The sequence below is a fragment of the Hibiscus syriacus genome, unplaced genomic scaffold, assembly GCF_006381635.1.
Source record: "Hibiscus syriacus cultivar Baekdansim isolate YM2019G1 unplaced genomic scaffold, ASM638163v2 tig00110391_pilon, whole genome shotgun sequence".
In the NCBI taxonomy this organism is placed as follows: domain Eukaryota; kingdom Viridiplantae; phylum Streptophyta; class Magnoliopsida; order Malvales; family Malvaceae; genus Hibiscus; species Hibiscus syriacus.
This window is the reverse complement of record NW_024062719.1, coordinates 1,389,163-1,410,359: the sequence shown is the minus strand read 5'-3', so window position 1 is coordinate 1,410,359 and position 21,197 is coordinate 1,389,163. Positions and strand designations below refer to the sequence as shown.

Below are 21,197 nucleotides of genomic sequence, written 5' to 3'. Positions count from 1 at the left end.
GATACTAATGACTTATTGAAGACTAATAGAAAAAGGGTTATTATCGATACTTTAATTTGAGTATCAATACCTCTAGTCTATGGTATCGATACTTTCCTGAGTATCGATATCAAACTTAGCTTCGATGTTTTGAAAAATGCCTAAGTATCGATACCCCTATTGGGGAGTATCGATACTCTACCCTCGATATCGATACTCCAATGACTAACAATACAAAAGAGCAATTTTGGTACTATTCTTCCAGTACTAATACCCGCACCTAGAAATACCCTATTTTGGGTACGAAAATGACCCTCTAATTCACCCAAAAGTCCTATTGAGTTCCACAAATGTTATTAGAATGTTATATCTGATAATAGGGGTCATAATAGGTTTATAAACATGGTCAAAACACTAGATGTTGAATCTACCATGAACATGTTTCATAACTCATGCAAGCTAACGAAACACACGTAATGATCTACATTGTAGTAGAGATGAGTTAGAAGTGAGTTATCTTGAGTCCTAAGCTGTTGGAAGTTCGTTTAACTCAACCAAGGTGAATTTTTCATTTCCCTAACACTTGGAGCTTTCTCCAATTTCTCTCAATAGACAAGAATTAAACACATGGATTACTAATGTGTTTGGGAGCTTGGGAAGGTATTAAAAATGCTTTCTAAGATTGAAATCATTCAAAAACGGACTAGATGACTAATGTTCTCTTAAACTTCAACAAAACTCATATTTGGCTACCATAACCAAAACTTAAAAAGGATGACTTGAAATGAAGCTTGGAAAGAGGAAATTAAGTTTCTTACCTTGATATTGTTGGGTAAGGCTTAAAAGGTCTCAAAGCTTTAATCTTTCTTAAGTATCTCGGTTAGGAAGAAGTTGGAGAAGAAAGAAAGAAACAAAGGAGTGTAGGAAAATGTGGGGGAGTTGAATGGATTATTTGGTGCTTCCCTAACGATTACATCACCATAAATTAAGAGATTTCAACTTTTGATTCAAATGAGGGGTTATTCACACTTTTAGTCCTTCCTCTTTTGTTTTAAGATTAAAAATGTCCCTTTTATGCCTTGTCATGCCCTACCAAGCCTAAATCCAAAGTCCACTTGGTTCATGACTTCGTACAATGTTAATGGATTTATCTTAAGGCCTTATTGGGTTACCCTGAAACTACTAACCAAGGATTTGGGGCGTTACACTCATCCTCAACCTCTTCCTCAAGCTCAGTCTAAGATTCTACCTCAACCTCTGTTTTACTTTCTACTTCAATGCATGTCAAGCCCATTGTCTCATTATCTGTCTCATTACTGCACTCATCATTTTACTAAAGTCACTAATTTTGCATCAATTAAATAATTTTGTTCATTTAATATATAAGACCCATCAATATTTGTTGTCTCACCTATACAACTGTTAGGTCCATCAGTACTATCACATGTATCACCAACATGTGACTCACAAGGCATCTCAATATCTTCACTTAATTGGTCTTCATCTACATATTTTGGGATATTCACTTGATGTTCAACATACACATGCAATAACCATTTCTTATTATGTGAAATCATAGTCCTAAAAGATGTATCATCATAACAAACTAAGGGCCCATCTTTTTAAAGTATCTCCTGATACCAAATAGTCAAACCACATTATTGTTATATAACCAGCCTTATGTGCCAAATCAACTAACTCAAAATAACTTAATAAATCTCTATTAATTACCCTCTCAACCTCATCTCTGCCAACATATTCTAGATTTGGGTTTCTTAACAAATTTGTCACCTATGTGTATAATAATTAATGTTTTGTCTACAATTATTTTGCACTTCAAGCCTATTATATACAAGAAGCATGCATGATGAAAAATAAAACAAATTTAACTCAATATTATATATGATTTTTAAGCATTTCTATATAAAAAAAGATGAATAAAATAATACTTACACTTTTAAAATATTCTCTGCTTTTCAGTCACTTTTCTCAAATCTAGACCAAAATTGAATCTCTAAAAGCAAGATTAATCACTATCTGAAATCAATCTAAAAGATAAAGAATGTTACAAAAATATTAGCAAAACGAAAACATTGTTACTATTTAAAATCGCTGAAAAACCCTAAATACTAATATTCATTCAAATAAAAAAGAACGAATACACAAAAAAATTGAATGTGTTTTCAAATTTTAGATAATAGTTATTTACCTCAAACCAAATGCTAAGACGAAGAACCTCGCTCAGATTAAACATTTTTCATATTTGAGAAATTCCCAGTTTGAAAGAAATCGAAATGGGTAATCTAAACTTCTCTCTAATTCACCTCAAATCATGGAACTTCTCTTTTATGAACAGAGGTCTGAACGCATTTAGAAGAAAAAATGAAATAGTTTAAAATCCACGTGAAAAATAAGGGAAATGAGTTTTATGTTTTAAATATATATATATATATATTAAAGTGTCACGTGTCATTTTGTTAGTGATCACAAAGTTTCACGTCACTTTTTATGAAGGAAGTGGGTGAACCCGTTAGCGTCATAACACACCATGTATGAAACTAAGAATTTTAAAATATTATGTATGAAACTAATAATTTGATATATTTCATGTATAAATGAAATAATTAATCCTTTATTTAATTGGATAAAATATTTTTATAATAATTTTTACTGTATTCATAAATTAATTAATTGAATACTAATGATAATACTAAAAATCAAGTGTGATGACATCATATTATAAAATGATAAAAGTAAGATATTTTAATTTCCCAAAGTGGCACCGAGGGAAACCTTCAAGGTTAAATCAACTTGCCTCCCGCTTAGGGATGAGTATGGGTCAAGTTTGGATCAATTCGACTGATCTGAAATTTTGAATCATTCATTCGATCTTACTTAATTCGAAAAATATATACCATTCATCTGATTCAAATCAGACCCGATTTTTTTAGATAAAATTCAAACTCGATCTAATCCGACTCGAAATAATAAAAAAATATTATTTTTATTCAAAAAAAACAGTGATTTAATTGAAAAATAATATATAGAGGGTATTATTGTAATTATTCTTAAATATATAAGGTAAAATTATATTTTTTCCGGGTCGGGTAAGATTGGGTATTTTTCACCCTAAACCCAAATTCAACCCGAACTCAATTTAAAAAAAAAAACTCGACTCGATCGGATCGGATCGAATTAAATTCAGATTTGGATCTATGTCCATCCCTACTCCCACTATAAATGAATTGAAGAAAAGTGTTCCATTAATTCGTACATTAATTGGCTTATGAGGCGAAACACATCATGGTTTTATTGACGCAAAGATGAGTTAAAAAGTGACATTAGAAATAGGGTTAAACGATAATATTTTTTTATTATGAAAATCACTATAAAATACTGTTATTAGATAGATCAATTTAATTACTTTATTATATCCGTCAATTGAAATCAATTCATTTATTATTAAATAAATTAAGTTGATCTCTGTATTAATTAAAGGATAAAAACTAATAATTTTTAATAGAGTTAGTGTTTATTGTTTAAAAATGGCATAAAATTTATTATTTTTATTTGTAGTCGGATTTCAAACAAAAACAATATTTGCAAAATCATAAAATTTTATAAAATATAAACTCTATTAAACAATACATGTTACGGTTAAAATTTAGTTTTATTTTATTATTATTTTTTTTCCTTTTATAGAGACGGGTTGATCTTTTAATAGTATACTGACTAATTTAAATTAATCTATATAATAGAGGGGTCTGTCAAGTACTTTGACCTAGATATTATTAAACCTTTTTTCTTATTATTTTGAAAAGGAAACATGTTAAATGTGAACGATATTGTTGCTGGAAAATGGAGAATATGGTATCTCGACCATTATTCGCAGATTTAGGGTATTATTTTCAAAAAAAATTGAATTTAAGGACCAAAATGTGAATAAAGGGAAAATGGGCTAAAATTTTAAAAAAACTAATATCTAAAAGGCCAAAGTTGAAAAAAATTAATATCTAAACACTTAAAAATAATGAAATCATATTATATTTAAACACTTGAAAAATTCATATCTGATAAATTTGTTATCTTTAAATTGTCAAAGATTGATCATAAATACAAATCCCATTAACTTTGGTCACGCAGGCTTTTTCTTTTGAAAAAATTTTATAACAAGTTTTTGTATTTGATTTTTTTTCCTTTTTTCCTTTTGACATCTTTTATCCTTTCTTCCATTTTGATCTATAAACTAAGAAAAAATTAACATAAAAGTTGATGACAATAAAAAAGGCTTAATACACTTTTAGGTCTCATGATTCACCGTGAAACTACATCAATCGTCGTAAAAAGCGTCATGAAGGGTTATCGGTAAGGATGGGCATGGGACCAGAATGCGACCTAATCATGTCGGATTTTTTTAAAAAATCGAGTTCGGGTTGGGTCATGTAACATCCTCAATATCAGGTTAGTGAACAAATTGAAATGTTTCGGAATTTGGTGATTAAAGTAGAATAATTGAATAGTTCAATGATTTATATGGAAATATTTCCTAGAAGTTGTTAGTAATTATTAAAGGAATTAAAGGGCAAAATGGTCATTTGACAAGGAAAATTTTTATATTCCTTTTATAAGATAAGGGAACCACGTGGGAAATGAGAGAATTATGTTTAGAAATGATAGTTTAGAATATATTAATTAGTATATTGATAAGTATCAATATATATTACTATGTAGATACAGAGCCTAAACAAGTTCCGGAACTTGGCAAGTAAGATTGATCAAGGAAAAGATAACATATCGGTATTGACTAGTGAGGCCAGGTGAGTGCGTATTATTAGAATATATGTATTGTATATGGAAATTGGACTTGCGACAAGTCTGTTTCCAATATGTTGAATATATGATTGTATGATTAGAAGTATGATTATGTTTGATATTACGTGAATATGATTAGTTCAAATTACCTGTTATGTGGTATGAATTTATATGATATGTGTTATATGGCAATGATTTATGTATTATAGGAAAATGTTATATGAGTTATATGAACCTGAGATATAAATTATAGGATCACGAATTATGTAAAATACCAATGACTTATGTGATAACAAGAGAAAGTGACTATATAAACATGTAAGATAAATTATATGGGAAAGATTTATAGGCTTAAATGAATTTATAATGAATAAGATATATAGTAAAAATCTATGAAGCCATAGAGAGATATTATAGGAGCTTTTGATGATAATTTATTAGAAGACTTTTATATGTGATAAGCTATGTGAAACTGAACTAGGTAAATATATGAAATTAGTAAATAAATGATGGGAGATAAGTAATTATATAAAACATGGAGTTATATATATATACTATATGAAAATGTGTACATGAATACATGCATAAGTGATATATGTTTATAGGCTATAATATGTTACAGAATTTATGTTAATATAAAAGTATAAACCATAAGTTATATGATATGAGATAAGTTATTATATGTACATAGTGTACGTTATAAAATGTGATCTATGTGATTACCGGATAAAGGATAATAGTTATATGAGTATATGAGTAAGTTTATAGGTTAATGATATGACATATAAGATTATATAAATGTACGATAATATGGAAAGTGAACTAAGTTCAATGATGTTGAACCTTATGAGTAGAAGTTATGTGAGTATGAGTAACATGATTACATGATCATAAGATATGATACATGACATGAGATATATGAAAGAGAAAGTATATGGCATATGAAATATTATATAACTATGTGATTATATGAAAAAGAATACAATTATTATGTGATAAGCTCTGTGATATGTGAATCATATGAAAATGTTCTACGTAAGTGAACCATATGTTTATATGTATATGTGATATGTGATTTATGTGACAATGAGCTATGTGAAAGAACTATGTGACTAGGTAAATATATTAATGTGTGATAACATAAATATTAATGCCCATGTTATGTGTCCTGAGAGCTAGAGGTATAGTTGGCATGCCAAGATTCGAGGGTCTACGCAATCCTTCGGGACATATATGTATTCCTTGGAACATGTGTAATGTCTTTTGAGACATATACTTGATCCTTTGCATATGTATATGATTCTTAAGGAATTTTCTACGTGGTCCTTAGGGACATTTTATATGGCACTTCTGTGCAATTCTACGCGGCACTTCAGTGTAATTCTACGTTGCACTTCGGTGCATTTATATGAGCTGTGGTGACAGTATTAGTGCATAACCTCTAGAGACTCACATATCAATAGTTCTCATATATGTACTGTAACACCCTTAACCCGTATATGTCTCGATATACGAGTTAACGATGTCACATCAAACTGAAAACATTTACTGAACTGAAATTTCCGTAAAAAAAATTCTTTGAAAATACTCTTGTTCTAACTTAAAAAAAATCTATTTTAAAGTATATTTCATATTATAATTTCTTTCTTTATTACAGGAAAATAAATTCATTATTTATTCAGTAATTTTACTAAACCCTGTCTTTTCGTAAAACCTTTTAAAAACATAATAATGTAATAAATTCTTGTCATGCATAGTTATCAATAAAACTAAACTAAGTAAAATAAACTAAAATAGTTCTAGTTTACTATTACAATTTATTTAAAATAAATACGATAATTAGAAACTATTGACATAATTATACATGCCACTATAAGTCAAAAGGAACATCATAGATGTCTTACTGATACTGATGATATGTATGTCTTTCCAAAAGATGCTCCGATAGCTCCTTACCGATCGTACTTATCCTTACTAGAACCTACGCATGAAAATCATCACGCGCTAAGTATAACTTAGTGAGGCAGTAATACTAAAGGTGAGAATAATTAAATAAAATATCAAAATATATAAAATCATTAAAATAATACAGACTGAAATTCTTCAGAATATTCAAACCAGATATCTCATGTTGAACTTTATAATAAACCTGAAAATAATCATCTGATAATTTTCACAAGATCATAAATAATCGGATCAGACAGAATAATCAGTTTATAATTCTTTGTAGTCAGACACTTTTCAGAACTTTCTTATTTCATTTTTATAGCCCAAAGTATATTTTAAGAGAATATAAGATACGTGAGTCAGACGAGTGTGCGCAATACAGATATCAGATCATCTGTCGGAATTATATAAACACACATAGTGCTATCACATCGGAAATAACAATATGCACACCAAGTGCATTCAGATCAGAATATATATATATACTAGTGTACACTCCGGTACACCACAGTATATCAAAATCAGAACAGATAATCACTCCACCTCATGGCAAGCCAATTGTACCTTTGACTCTCAATATAACATACAGTGGGCTTTTAGTTCATTTCTTAACCATTTGATAAACATCATATCAGAGTCGAAAATATATTTAATTCACATTCTTAAAATGTGACATGGACAGTTCATGTCCAAAATCTTTCATAAAACTTATTAAAGAAATTATGGATATAATTTCATAATCAAAACATAATTCATATCTTTGAAATAAATAAGGTGAGGTTGACTTATCGCAAGTCGTCCTCGATCAAAATAATTAAATAAATAAATTGCACTCACCTTTGCCTCACTTAAGAGCTTGTATACGATAATACTAGTCACAAGCTTTGTCCTTTCCTTTCAGATTGTTCGGATTGCTAGTTTTATTGAAATCTGACAATACGAAATTATAACACAAAATGTTTAAACTACATATTAGTATCGTTCTAACATAAGCTCATTTTTGACATTTGAGAATCTATAAAATAAAATCGATAACTAAATCGATATCAACCTAAATCATAACTCCATTATAACGTCAAACCACATATTTTTGAATTCTTTCTAAAATTCAACTCAACTTTTCCTTTAATTCATAATGGTCCTTCGCCATTATGATAATTTTACATTAATTACTAAAATTCCAGAACTTGAATAAAATACCCAAATAATACTTCTTCATTTAAGAACTTGTAAACAAGTCCCCAAAGTTTTGGAACCTTTCGAATTCCACCATCTAACCATTAGAATGAATTCTTTTAGAATTCTTCTCAACATTTCCAATTTATTCAAAATGGTCTATTGCCATTTAACTTCAATTCCAAGCATCCAAAAATATATTCAACATTTAAACATTATTCTTCATCTTCTAATCCATTTCAACTTATATTCTACAAATTTCCATATTCAGACAACTTGTGCTATCTTTAAAGAATCAATATTCTGTATTAATGTACACACTGGAATTTGATTCCGTTTCTTCCATTGAAAACTAGACTCGAATATGAATCTATCCATATAAATAACTCCTTCTAATTCAATCTGTACAATTTATGATGAATTTTTAAAGTTGACTGACAGAATCTGTTTTATGCAGAATCTGCTGCCCGTTTTTATGACCTTTCCTCGGTTAAAAATTCATATCTTTTTTTATATACCTTGAAACTGATCCTCGTTTGTTTTAAACAAAACTAGATTGATATAAGAACACAATATATAAAAATAACATTCTAATCATTACTATAAAATTTCTGGTGAATTTTCAAACTCACTGCCAAATTCAAAATCTAAACTGTTTTCATTAACTTCATCCTTAAATTCTTCATCAATCCTTACAACCAATTCTTTAAAATCACTTAACTCTTCATAACCCCAAAAGTGTCTGCTGAGACTAAGCCAAACCTCAGCTTCTTCAAAATTTATCAAAATAAAACAAATCAATTTTATCGTTCTCACCCACCAAATTCATAGCTGAATCACTAAACTAGTCTCTCTAATATATTTTTTTTCCACTTTCAAGCTTAGTCATGCTTCCATTACACTCCTAGAACCAAAATCCCAATCTTATATCTTTGAATTCTCATTTCCCGTTCAATCTCCAAAATCACAACTTTCATAAATCAACATGAAACAAAGAAATAATTATACCATATTGTAGAGAAAATAGTGTAGGTAAATTTCTTATTTCACACTTTAGCCCAAAATCCTAATAAATTGAACCAAAAATGGAAAAAAATATAAAACACACTTACCTTGCTATGAAGACCCGACAGCAGCTGAATAGGGGGAAGAGTTCATGAAATTTCTTGAGAAAATATCTCCCCCTTATCTTTAATATATGATTAGAAAAATGAATTTTATATTCATTTTGGGCCAAAAACCTAAAATACCATTAATGAATTCTCAAAATTACATCCATGCCACTCAATGACATCATCCCTTACCTCATCATATCCAGAAAAATATCTAAATTCTGATTTTTCATGTTTATCTTTGTAATTTTTGAAAATTCCAATTTAGTCACCTAATTCCAAATTTTTGGCTTAACATGGAAAATCGACCTTAATTCCATTGATCCATGTTAAATTTCACTTTTCTAAAATATATAAATAATATTTCCAACCTTTATCTAGCATCCTTAATATTTTTGTGAGATTTTGATTCGATCTGATTATTCGATTTCAATACCGAACTTTACCGCTTTATAGCCTTTAACACAAATCTCGTACCGAAAATATGATTTCCACTAAAATCCTTGTTTTCGGCCAAACTGTTCATTTACGGGCTAAAATATATAACTTTTAAAAATTACAAATTTCAGTCCCTACACTTTTCAAAGTTTATACTTTAGCCACTAAACTTTCAAAACTTACAATTTAGTCGCTGGTCAAATTTTTGGGGTATTACAATGCCTCCCCCCTTAAATAAAATTCGTCCTCGAATTTTCCATATATATTTACATACCTAAATTAAATAGATGAGGAAACTTTTTCTTCATGTCTTCTTCTCGTTCCCAAGTTGATTCCACAACTTTATGGTTTCGCCAAAGTACTTTTACTAATGGAATCGTCTTATTTCTTAATTCTTTGACTTCATGTGCTAAAATCTTTACTGGATCCTCTTCGTATGATAAATCTGGTTGAATCTCAATTTTCTCCCGTGTAACTACATGTGAAGGATCTGATCGATATCTTCGAAGCATTAATACATGAAATACATTATGAATCTTGTCCATCTCTGGAGGTAACGCCAACTGATAAGCTACTGGTCCAACTCTCTTTACAATCTCGTATGGCCCGATAAATCTTGGACTCAATTTCCCTTTTCGTCCAAATCTTAGAATCTTTTTCCAAGGTGACACCTTAAGAAATACCTTATCACCCACTTGATATTCAATCTCTTTTCTTTTTAAATCAGCATAAGATTTCTGTCTATCAGCTGCTATCTTGAGATTGTCTTGGATTACTTTCACTTTGTCTTCCATCTCCTTAATTAGATCTGGACCAATTACATCTCGATCTTTTAATTCGTACCAATTCAGTGGTGTTCTACATTTTCTTCCATACAACGCTTCAAAAGGAGCCATTTTGATACTTGATTGATAACTGTTATTATAAGCAAACTCTGCTAAAGGTAAATACTTTTCCCACGATCCTTTAAAATCAATAACACACGCCCTTAGCATATCTTCAAGTATCTGAATAGTTCTTTCAGATTGACCATCTGTCTGAGGATGATAAGATGTGCTGAAATTTAGTCTGGTTCCCAATGCCTCATGCAAGGACTTCCAAAATCTTGAAGTGAATCTCGGATCTCTATCGGAAACTATCGAAATGGGTACTCCATGAAGTCGTACTATTTCTCTGATATATAACTCAGCATACTTGTTCATAGAATAATCTTCTCGAACTGGGATAAAGTGTGATGTCTTTGTCAAACTATCCAATATCACCCAGATCGAATCTTTCTTACTAGGTGTCAAAGGTAAACCTGTCACAAAATCCATGGTAACTCGTTCCCATTTCCATTGAGGAATTGAGATAGGTTGCAACAACCCCGAAGGTACTTGGTGTTCTACTTTTACCTGCTGACAGGTTAGACATTTAGAAACAAACTCAGTGATAGCTCTTTTCATACCTGCCCACCAATACCGACTCTTTAAATCTTGATACATTTTGTTTCCTCCTGGATGCATAGTCAAAGGACTATAATGAGCTTCAGAAAGAAGATCTTTCTTCAGTTCTTCATCATCGGGTATGCAAATTCGATTCCGATAATACAAACATCCATCAGACTTAATTTCAAAATCTGTCATTTCTCATTTCTTTGCTTGCTTCATTCTATCTAAACACTTCTTATCTTTATTCTGAATATCCTTGATACGATTCAATAGGGCGGGTCTCAATCTCAATTCTGCAATCAATGCACCATCATCTTCCATTGATAGTCATGCATCTAACGCTCTCATAGCAGCAAAGGTTTTTCGGCTAAGTGCGTCAGCTACCATATTAGCCTTCCCAGGATGATAATCAATAATCACATCATAGTCTTTGAGAAGCTCAATCCATCTTCTTTGTCTTAGATTTAACTCTTTCTGAGTGAGCAAATATTTTAAACTCTTATGATCTGTATAAATATAACATCGCTCACCATATAAATAGTGGCGCCATATTTTTAGAGCAAACACTACAGCTGCTAGCTCCAAATCATGTGTTGGATAATTCCGTTCATGCGTCTTTAACTGCCTTGAAGCATAGGCTACCACTTTACCTTCTTGCATTAAAACACATCCCAAACCATTATGGGATGCATCACTGTAGATTACATAATCTTTTCCTGACTCTGGCTGCACTAATACCGGTGCCTCAGTCAGAATCTTTTTAAGCTTCTCAAAACTTTCTTGACACTTTTCATTCCAAACGAATGGTACATCCTTTCGAAGTAGTTTGGTAAGTGGAGATGCAATTATTGAAAAATTCTTCACAAATCTCTGATAATATCCAGCTAACCCCAAGAAACTTCGGACTTCAGAAACATTTTTTGGAGGTTTCCACTCCACTACCGCTTGTATTTTCTTAGGATCCACTCTAATTCCTTATGCTGAAATCACGTGACCCAGAAAGGCGACCTCTGACAGCCAAAATTCACATTTTGATAATTTAGCATATAACTTTTTATCTCGTAATATCTGAAGTACGATACAGAGATGTGTGTCGTGCTCTTTCATAGTCTTAGAATACACCAAAATATCATCAATGAACACAACCACAAATTGATCCAAATATGGCTGAAAGACTCGATTCATCAAATCCATAAATGCTGCTGGAGCATTGGTTAGTCCAAACGGAATCACAACAAACTCATAATGACTATATCGAGTTCTGAAAGCCGTCTTTGGAATATCTTCCTCTTTTATCTTTAGCTGATGATACCCTGATCGAAGATCAATTTTTGAAAATACTGAAGCACCCTTGAGCTGATCAAACAGATCATCGATCCTCGGAAGAGGGTATTTATTCTTCACTGTCACCTTATTCAATTTACGATAATCTATACATAATCGCATCGAGCCATCTTTCTTTTTAACAAAAAGTACTGGTGCACCCCAAGGAGATACACTAGGTCTAATAAAACCTCGATCTAATAGCTCCTGTAATTGCGCCTTTAGTTCTCTGAGTTCCGTTGGAGCCATCCTATATGGAGCCATTGAAATAGGAGATGTACCCGGGAAAACTTCAATTTTAAACTCCACTTCTCGATCAGGAGGTAATCCGGGTAAATTATCAGAAAATACATCTGAAAATTCTCAAACTATCGGAATATTCTCTAATCAAATTTCAGATGTCCGGGTATCGAGCACATTTGCTAAGAAAGTTGTGCAACCTTTTTCCATCATTTTCATTGTCGTAAAGGCTGATATTACATTAGGCGAAGACCCCGCTTTTTCTCTAATTACTATTATCTCGGTACCCTCTGCATCCTTTATAAATAATCACTTCATGAGACAATCTACCCAACCATAATGCCGAGATAACCAATCCATGCCCAATATAATCTCAAACTCATCAAACGGTAACTCCAAAAGATTCGCTAGGAATATAACCCCTTGAATCTTTAGCGGACAATTTCTGCTAATCCTTGTGACTCTAGCACTATGACCCAGTGGATTTATAGCTATCATATCACTATTGATGGGTTCTAACGGAATATTCTTATTTTTAACTAATTCCGAGCTAACATAGGAACGCGTAGAACCCGGATCAATCAAAACAAATGTAGACTCATCATAAAGATAGAAAATACCTGCTATGATCTCTGGGTCGTCACGATCATCATTAGTCTTGATGTTATAAATTCTCGTTGGAGCACGAACGTTAGACTGGGAGGCTGTCTCAGAATATCCCCTCTCTCTACCTCTGCCTCTACTGCCTCTCTGAGATACTGCTACAGACCTTTCTGTCTGCACTGGTCTCTCCCCAATTAAAGGGCAATCTCTGACAAAGTGATTGGTATCTCCACAACGGAAACAAGCTCCAGTCTTCATTCTACAAACTCCAGGGTGATTTTTACCGCAATACTGACATGGCAATATTTGATCCTGTGATCAAGCTGATCTACTGGCTCCTGAAACTGTCATATGAGTCTGTCGACCTTTTTCTTTTGCCTCAAATCCTTTACGACTAGAAGCACCACTTTCAGTTTTATTTTGATATCGATAACCGGAACCTCGACCTCTTTTAGACTGAAAAAATGATGATGCTCCGGATCTTTTAGACTGTCGTCTCTGCTCTATCAGAAAATTCTCATTTTGTGCCATTTCCAAATCTTTTGCTTTGTTCACTACTTCTTGAAAAGTGGTCAAGTTTGCAGCCAACAGAAGTTCCTTGAGTCTGGGACGAAGACCTCGAATAAATTTCTGACATATGTCTCTTTCAGTAGGAATCATCTCTGAGGCATATCGAGCAAGTTTATTAAACTCACATTCATAATCGTACACCGATTTACCACCCTGAATCAGATTAAAGAAATCATGCTTCATCTGAGTAATAAATTGCTCTCCAATATACTTCTTCTGAAATGCTTCTAAGAAAAACCGCCATATGATCTGATCTGGAGGAACACGTTTCGTCACGTTCGTCCACCATATACGAGCCTGACCTTGTAATAATGAAACTACTCCCTCTAATCTTTCATCATCGGAACAGTGAAGACTGTCCAACATTATTTTCACATCATTCAACCACATATCTGCTTCTACTGGACCTTCGTTTGCTTCGCCTTTAAATTCTACAGCTCCTAAGCTTTTTAATTCTTTCGGAACCGATATTCTCGGAGCTGGAGGAAGAGGTGGAGGCGGAGGAAGAGGAGGTGCTGCCGCCGGCTGATATCGAGCCAGTATAGCCTCTAGAGCTTGTAAGAAAGTTCCCTGATCTGGAGTGGGTACTCCTTGATGTACAGGTTCTCCCAGACGTTGAGGTACGTGCTCTACTTCGTTACTACTCCCACTACCAGTTCCCTCAGGAACCCCTTGTTCGGTGGCCTGTCTTATGCCTTCCGAACCCGACATCTAAACAAAAGCACAAATTTACGTTAGTAAGGAGCAGCATCATAAATAAAATCATCAGACCATACCATATCAGTAATTTCGACATCTTAGTGGCATGTGCATATTTTTGACATATTATAGGCTCGATTTAGGCCGAGAATCTGCTAAATCTGTAGCTCTGATACCAATAAATGTAACACCCTTAACCCGTATATGTCTCGATATACGAGTTAACGATGTCACATCAAACTGAAAACATTTACTGAACTGAAATTTCCGTAAAAAAAATTTCTTTGAAAATACTCTTGTTCTAACTTAAAAAAAATCTATTTTAAAGTATATTTCATATTATAATTTCTTTCTTTATTATAGGAAAATAAATTCATTATTTATTCAGTAATTTTACTAAACCATGTCTTTTCGTAAAACCTTTTAAAAACATAATAATGTAATAAATTCTTGTCATGCATAGTTATCAATAAAACTAAACTAAGTAAGTAAAATAAACTAAAATAGTTCTAGTTTACTATTACAATTTATTTAAAATAAATACGATAATTAGAAACTATTGACATAATTATACATGCCACTATAAGTCAAAAGGAACATCATAGATGTCTTACTGATACTGATGATATGTATGTCTTTCCAAAAGATGCTCCGATAGCTCCTTACCGATCGTACTTATCCTTACTAGAACCTACGCATGAAAATCATCACGCGCTAAGTATAACTTAGTGAGGCAGTAATACTAAAGGTGAGAATAATTAAATAAAATATCAAAATATATAAAATCATTAAAATAATACAGACTGAAATTCTTCAGAATATTCAAACCAGATATCTCATGTTGAACTTTATAATAAACCTGAAAATAATCATCTGATAATTTTCACAAGATCATAAATAATCGGATCAGACAGAATAATCAGTTTATAATTCTTTGTAGTCAGACACTTTTCAGAACTTTCTTATTTCATTTTTATAGCCCAAAGTATATTTTAAGAGAATATAAGATACGTGAGTCAGACGAGTGTGCGCAATACAGATATCAGATCATCTGTCGGAATATATAAACACACATAGTGCTATCACATCGGAAATAACAATATGCACACCAAGTGCATTCAGATCAGAATATATATATATACTAGTGTACACTCCGGTACACCACAGTATATCAAAATCAGAACAGATAATCACTCCACCTCATGGCAAGCCAATTGTACCTTTGACTCTCAATATAACATACAGTGGGCTTTTAGTTCATTTCTTAACCATTTGATAAACATCATATCAGAGTCGAAAATATATTTAATTCACATTCTTAAAATGTGACATGGACAGTTCATGTCCAAAATCTTTCATAAAACTTATTAAAGAAATTATGGATATAATTTCATAATCAAAACATAATTCATATCTTTGAAATAAATAAGGTGAGGTTGACTTATCGCAAGTCGTCCTCGATCAAAATAATTAAATAAATAAATTGCACTCACCTTTGCCTCACTTAAGAGCTTGTATACGATAATACTAGTCACAAGCTTTGTCCTTTCCTTTCAGATTGTTCGGATTGCTAGTTTTATTGAAATCTGACAATACGAAATTATAACACAAAATGTTTAAACTACATATTAGTATCGTTCTAACATAAGCTCATTTTTGACATTTGAGAATCTATAAAATAAAATCGATAACTAAATCGATATCAACCTAAATCATAACTCCATTATAACGTCAAACCACATATTTTTGAATTCTTTCTAAAATTCAACTCAACTTTTCCTTTAATTCATAATGGTCCTTCGCCATTATGATAATTTTACATTAATTACTAAAATTCCAGAACTTGAATAAAATACCCAAATAATACTTCTTCATTTAAGAACTTGTAAACAAGTCCCCAAAGTTTTGGAACCTTTCGAATTCCACCATCTAACCATTAGAATGAATTCTTTTAGAATTCTTCTCAACATTTCCAATTTATTCAAAATGGTCTCTTGCCATTTAACTTCAATTCCAAGCATCCAAAAATATATTCAACATTTAAACATTATTCTTCATCTTCTAATCCATTTCAACTTAAATTCTACAAATTTCCATATATAGACAACTTGTTCTATCTTTAAACAATCAATATTCTGTATTAATGTACACACTGGAATTTGATTCCGTTTCTTCCATTGAAAACTAAACTCTAATACGAATCTATCCATATAAAGAACTCCTTCTAATTCAATCTGTACAATTTATGGTGAATTTTTAAAGTTGACTGACAGAATCTGTTTTATGCAGAATCTGCTGTCCGTTTTTATGACCTTTCCTCGGTTAAAAATTTATATCTTTTTTTATACACCTTGAAACTGATCCCCGTTTGTTTTAAACGAAACTATATTGATATACGAACACAATATATAAAAATCACATTCTAATCATTTTTATAGAATTTCTGGTGAATTTTCAAATTCACTGTCAAATTCAAAATCTAAACTGTTTTCATTAACTTCATCCTTAAATTCTTCATCAATCCTTACAACCAATTCTTTAAAATCACTTAACTCTTCGTAACCCCAAAAGTGTCTGCTGAAACTAAGCCAAACCTCAACTTCTTCAAAATTTAACAAAATAAAACAAATCAATTTTATCGTTCTCACCCACCAAATTCATAGCTGAATCACTAAACTAGTCTCTCTAATATATATTTTTTCCACTTTCAAGCTTAGTCATGCTTCCATTACACTCCTAGAACCAAAATCCCAATCTTATATCTTTGAATTCTCATTTCCCGTTCAACCTCCAAAATCACAACTTTCATAAATCAACATGAAACAAAGAAATAATTATACCATATTGTAGAGAAAATAGTGTAGGTAAATTTCTTATTTCACACTTTAGCCCAAAATCCTAATAAATTGAACCAAAAATGGAAAAAAAAATATAAAACACACTTACCTTGCTATGAAGACCCGACAGCAGCTAAATAGGGGGAAGAGTTCATGAAATTTCTTGAGAAAATATCTCCCTCTTATCTTTAATATATGATTAGAAAAATGAATTTTATATTCATTTTGGGCCAAAAACCTAAAATACCATTAATGAATTCTCAAAATTACATCCATGCCACTCAATGACATCATCCCTTACCTCATCATATACAGAAAAAATATCTAAATTCTGATTTTTCATGTTTGTCTTTGTAATTTTTGAAAATTCCAATTTAGTCACCTAATTCCAAATTTTTGGCTTAACATGGAAACATGACCTTAATTCCATTGATCCATGTTAAATTTCACTTTTCTAAAATATATAAATAATATTTCCAACCTTTATCTAGCATCCTTAATATTTTTGTGAAATTTTGATTCGATCTGATTATCCGATTTCAATACCGAACTTTACCGCTTTATAGCCTTTAACACAAATCTCGTACCGAAAATATGATTTCCACTAAAATCCTTGTTTTCAGCCAAACTGTTCATTTACGGGCTAAAATATATAACTTTTAAAAATTACAAATTTCAGTCCCTACACTTTTCAAAGTTTATACTTTAGCCACTAAACTTTCAAAACTTACATTTTAGTCGCTGGTCAAATTTTTGGGGTATTACATGTACATGGGCTAATCAAAAGATAATAACAAATATATGTTGTGATATGATAAATTTTATAGCAAGGACATGATTAGGTATATGTATAGTATATGATTAAGAAGGTTAAGTATATGTGTTATGTGATTAAATGATAAGTGACTAATGATGATTTATATGTATGCATGTATTTCTTATTAGATAATCTGATATGATTTATATGATGATGTTTGTATTGCTTGGTTAATTGAATAATATGTTGAGTAAAAGAATAGATATAAGGATATAATTATAAGTTATAAATGATAAGAATATTGATAGTGGACTAAGGTTAGAGATTTAAAATAATGTGTGATATGTATATGATATATATAATGTTATATGGTTTTGATGTGGCATTATAAGATGATATGTTCATGTATGTGTAAATAGTTAGAGTTCTTTCATAATTTAATGTCTCACTAAGTCATCGACTTAGCGCGTGAATGTTTCACACGTAGGTTTCGAGAAAAGAAAAAAGGGATCGAAGATGAGCTCATCAGGTCAGCATCTCCTTTCTAAAGTTCAGATCAGAAAAATCTTGAATTATATGCATTTTATGAAATGTAGTTGGCATGTAAGATAAAAGATTTGTGTCGGATACACTCTGATAAGTTTTGTAAATCAATATATTTTACACACTAGCAATTATTTGGTTTATTGAAAATGTCGAACTGGATTTCTATTTAATTATTTTATTTTTTTCAAAGTAAATGATTTAAAAAGTCAATGTGAAACCTCGGACTCGTATACGGGTCAGTTATGGGTTGGGGTGTTACAGGTCATGTTAGATTTTTTGGGTTTATGTTGGGTTCGGGTTTAGGGTGAAAAATATCTAACCTGACCCGAAAAAATTGTAATTTTATATTATATATTTAAAGATAATTATAATAATACCCCTCTATATATTATTATTTTCAATTAAATCCCTATTTTATTAATAAAAGTAATATTTTTAGTATATTATATTATTTCGAGTCGGGTTGAGTTTGGATTTTATCTAAAAAAGGCGATTTGGGTTTAGGTCGGGTGAAATATGTATATTTTTCGGGTTAGATTCGGGTCGGATGGAGGATGCATAATTTTCAGGTCGAGTCAGGTGGACCAAAAATCTAACTCAACCCGACCTATGTCCATCCCTAATTGTCAATTTTCTAAGTTTTCTTTCATTATATTCAAAAGAATTTAACGGCTACAACTAGTTGTACGTTACAGGGTTGCCACCATTGAATTTCTCACCCTACTTAGGAAAATTCAGCCAATAATGACCCTTCATCTTCGGAGATAGGGGATGGGAGAGACGTGGATGACCCAAGGTTGATATTTTTTGAAGTTTTTTATTAATATTTTTATTATTAGAAAATAAATTATAACAGTTGGCACCTAAAAATATAAAAAAATATTATACACTTATTTTTAATAAAATATTTTTAGACATCAAAATTCAATTTGAAATATGATTTAAACATCTAAAAATGTATTAAGTCAAATAAAAATAAAAACTCGATATAAAGCCGTCAATAAAGAAAGACAACTTTATTATAAATTATCAAATTTACATGACGATTTTAAAAATATTGTTAATAACATTGAAAAAATATCTAAAAATATCTCTTAATTTAATTTAGTCAAGAAAACAAGATTAGTTATTGTTGTTAACTTGATACTAAAAGATAAAGTAAAATAAATAAATAAAACTTCTTATAGGTCCTATAAACTTAGCTAACTGTGGGTTTTAACCTAATTTAATTTAATGTTCTCTTTTTATTTATTTTTTTGGATAATGAGTCATTATCAGTACACCAATAATACTAAAATGTAAAAAGAAAATTTGATAAGAAAAATCTTGCAATGTGAGCCACGTGTCAGTTTTAGAATAAAAATCAAAGGAAAAGATTCAACTTCGAGTCCTGAATCTCTTACCTATCTCTTTTAAAATGGTTTAACTATGTTCGCAATCCTCATACTTCAAAACATTTTAATTTCAGCCTTCCTTCTTTTAATTCATGGAATTGAGTCCCTTGTTTGATTTGAAAATTAGAACCTTATTTAAATCACTGTTAATGGATTTTTTTCAAATTTAAATATATATTTAAAAAATAAATTTTTAATTGACAACACATTTGAATGAAGAGTTATTTTATTTAATGATTTTTAATGAAAAGCAGGGCGGAGGGTCATTGGGGTTCAAAGTGGCCCCGACTCTCGTTGTAATATATAATTTTAATTTTTATATTAATATAAAAATTATTAAGAATTGAATAAATTACAAGTTTAGTATTTAAACTATTATTTTCTTCTATTTTGATACTAAATTTTATTTTATTTTTAAAATAAGGCCCAACGTTTAGTTTAAGTTTCAATTTGGTATTCGTCATTTAAAAAATTAACAAAACTCTTGATATAATATTTTTCAATGATAACGTGACATTATCATATAGTAATACATCAACATCACTGTTAAATTTTTAATGATGAGGTATCAAAATAAAATCTAAATTAAATGTTAGGTATGATTTTGAAAACAAAATTGGATACCAAAACAAAACAGAATAAAATTAATAGTACCCTAAACAAATTACAGAGATTTTCTCTTTCTCAAAAGATAATATAATAAGTTATAAACTCTTGTTCTTCCTGCATGAAAATTCCACAACAAAAGTAAATCCCTTATATTATACTCTGATTATTTGAGATTTACTAAGAGGTCGAAATTTAATTGAGTGACAATTTTTAAAGGTAAGTAATTAAGTGATAGTATATTTATTAAATTATTGTATGATATTATATTTAATTTTTATTATATTTAATACAATATCACTCATGTATGTATTTTGAAGGAGTGACATGTTTTATTATGATAACACCTTTTAAAATCATTATTTACTTTAATTTTATTTATAATTTTCTACTTGTTACTTCAAAGAAATGATAGAATATTTGATGTAGGCATTTATATATATTTTGAAATAAATAAATAAATAAATAAAATTATTCATAAATTTTAAAGTCGTTAAAAAGATATGGCTCCTGCTAAGATTAGATCCGACGCCGTCCTTGGCGAAAGGCTTTTATTAATGTTATCTAATGGACAAATTTCTTAATTTTTGCAAAGTAAAACAATCCAATTCTAACAAATTGAAGTAGATATAACAGAACGATGAACTTTATAATCATAATTAAAACTTTATTCAGATTTAACAGAATTGAAGTATCGTTTCATAAATTGACAAACGAGTATTAAAAAA

The 21,197-nt window shown here is 30.6% G+C and overlaps 2 long non-coding RNA genes across 2 annotated transcripts; both read right to left on the bottom strand.

Moving 5' to 3' along the window:
* Positions 1-6,730: 6,730 nt before the first annotated feature.
* On the bottom strand, positions 6,731-9,134 carry LOC120123235. Its single transcript, XR_005516178.1, has 3 exons — positions 9,027-9,134; positions 7,576-7,668; positions 6,731-6,772 (listed from the first exon to the last, which is right to left on the bottom strand). It is a non-coding gene; the product is annotated as an uncharacterized LOC120123235 (long non-coding RNA).
* Positions 9,135-14,978: 5,844 nt separating this feature from the next.
* On the bottom strand, positions 14,979-17,339 carry LOC120123224. Its single transcript, XR_005516174.1, has 3 exons — positions 17,276-17,339; positions 15,823-15,915; positions 14,979-15,020 (listed from the first exon to the last, which is right to left on the bottom strand). It is a non-coding gene; the product is annotated as an uncharacterized LOC120123224 (long non-coding RNA).
* Between the last annotated feature and the right edge of the window lie 3,858 nt (positions 17,340-21,197).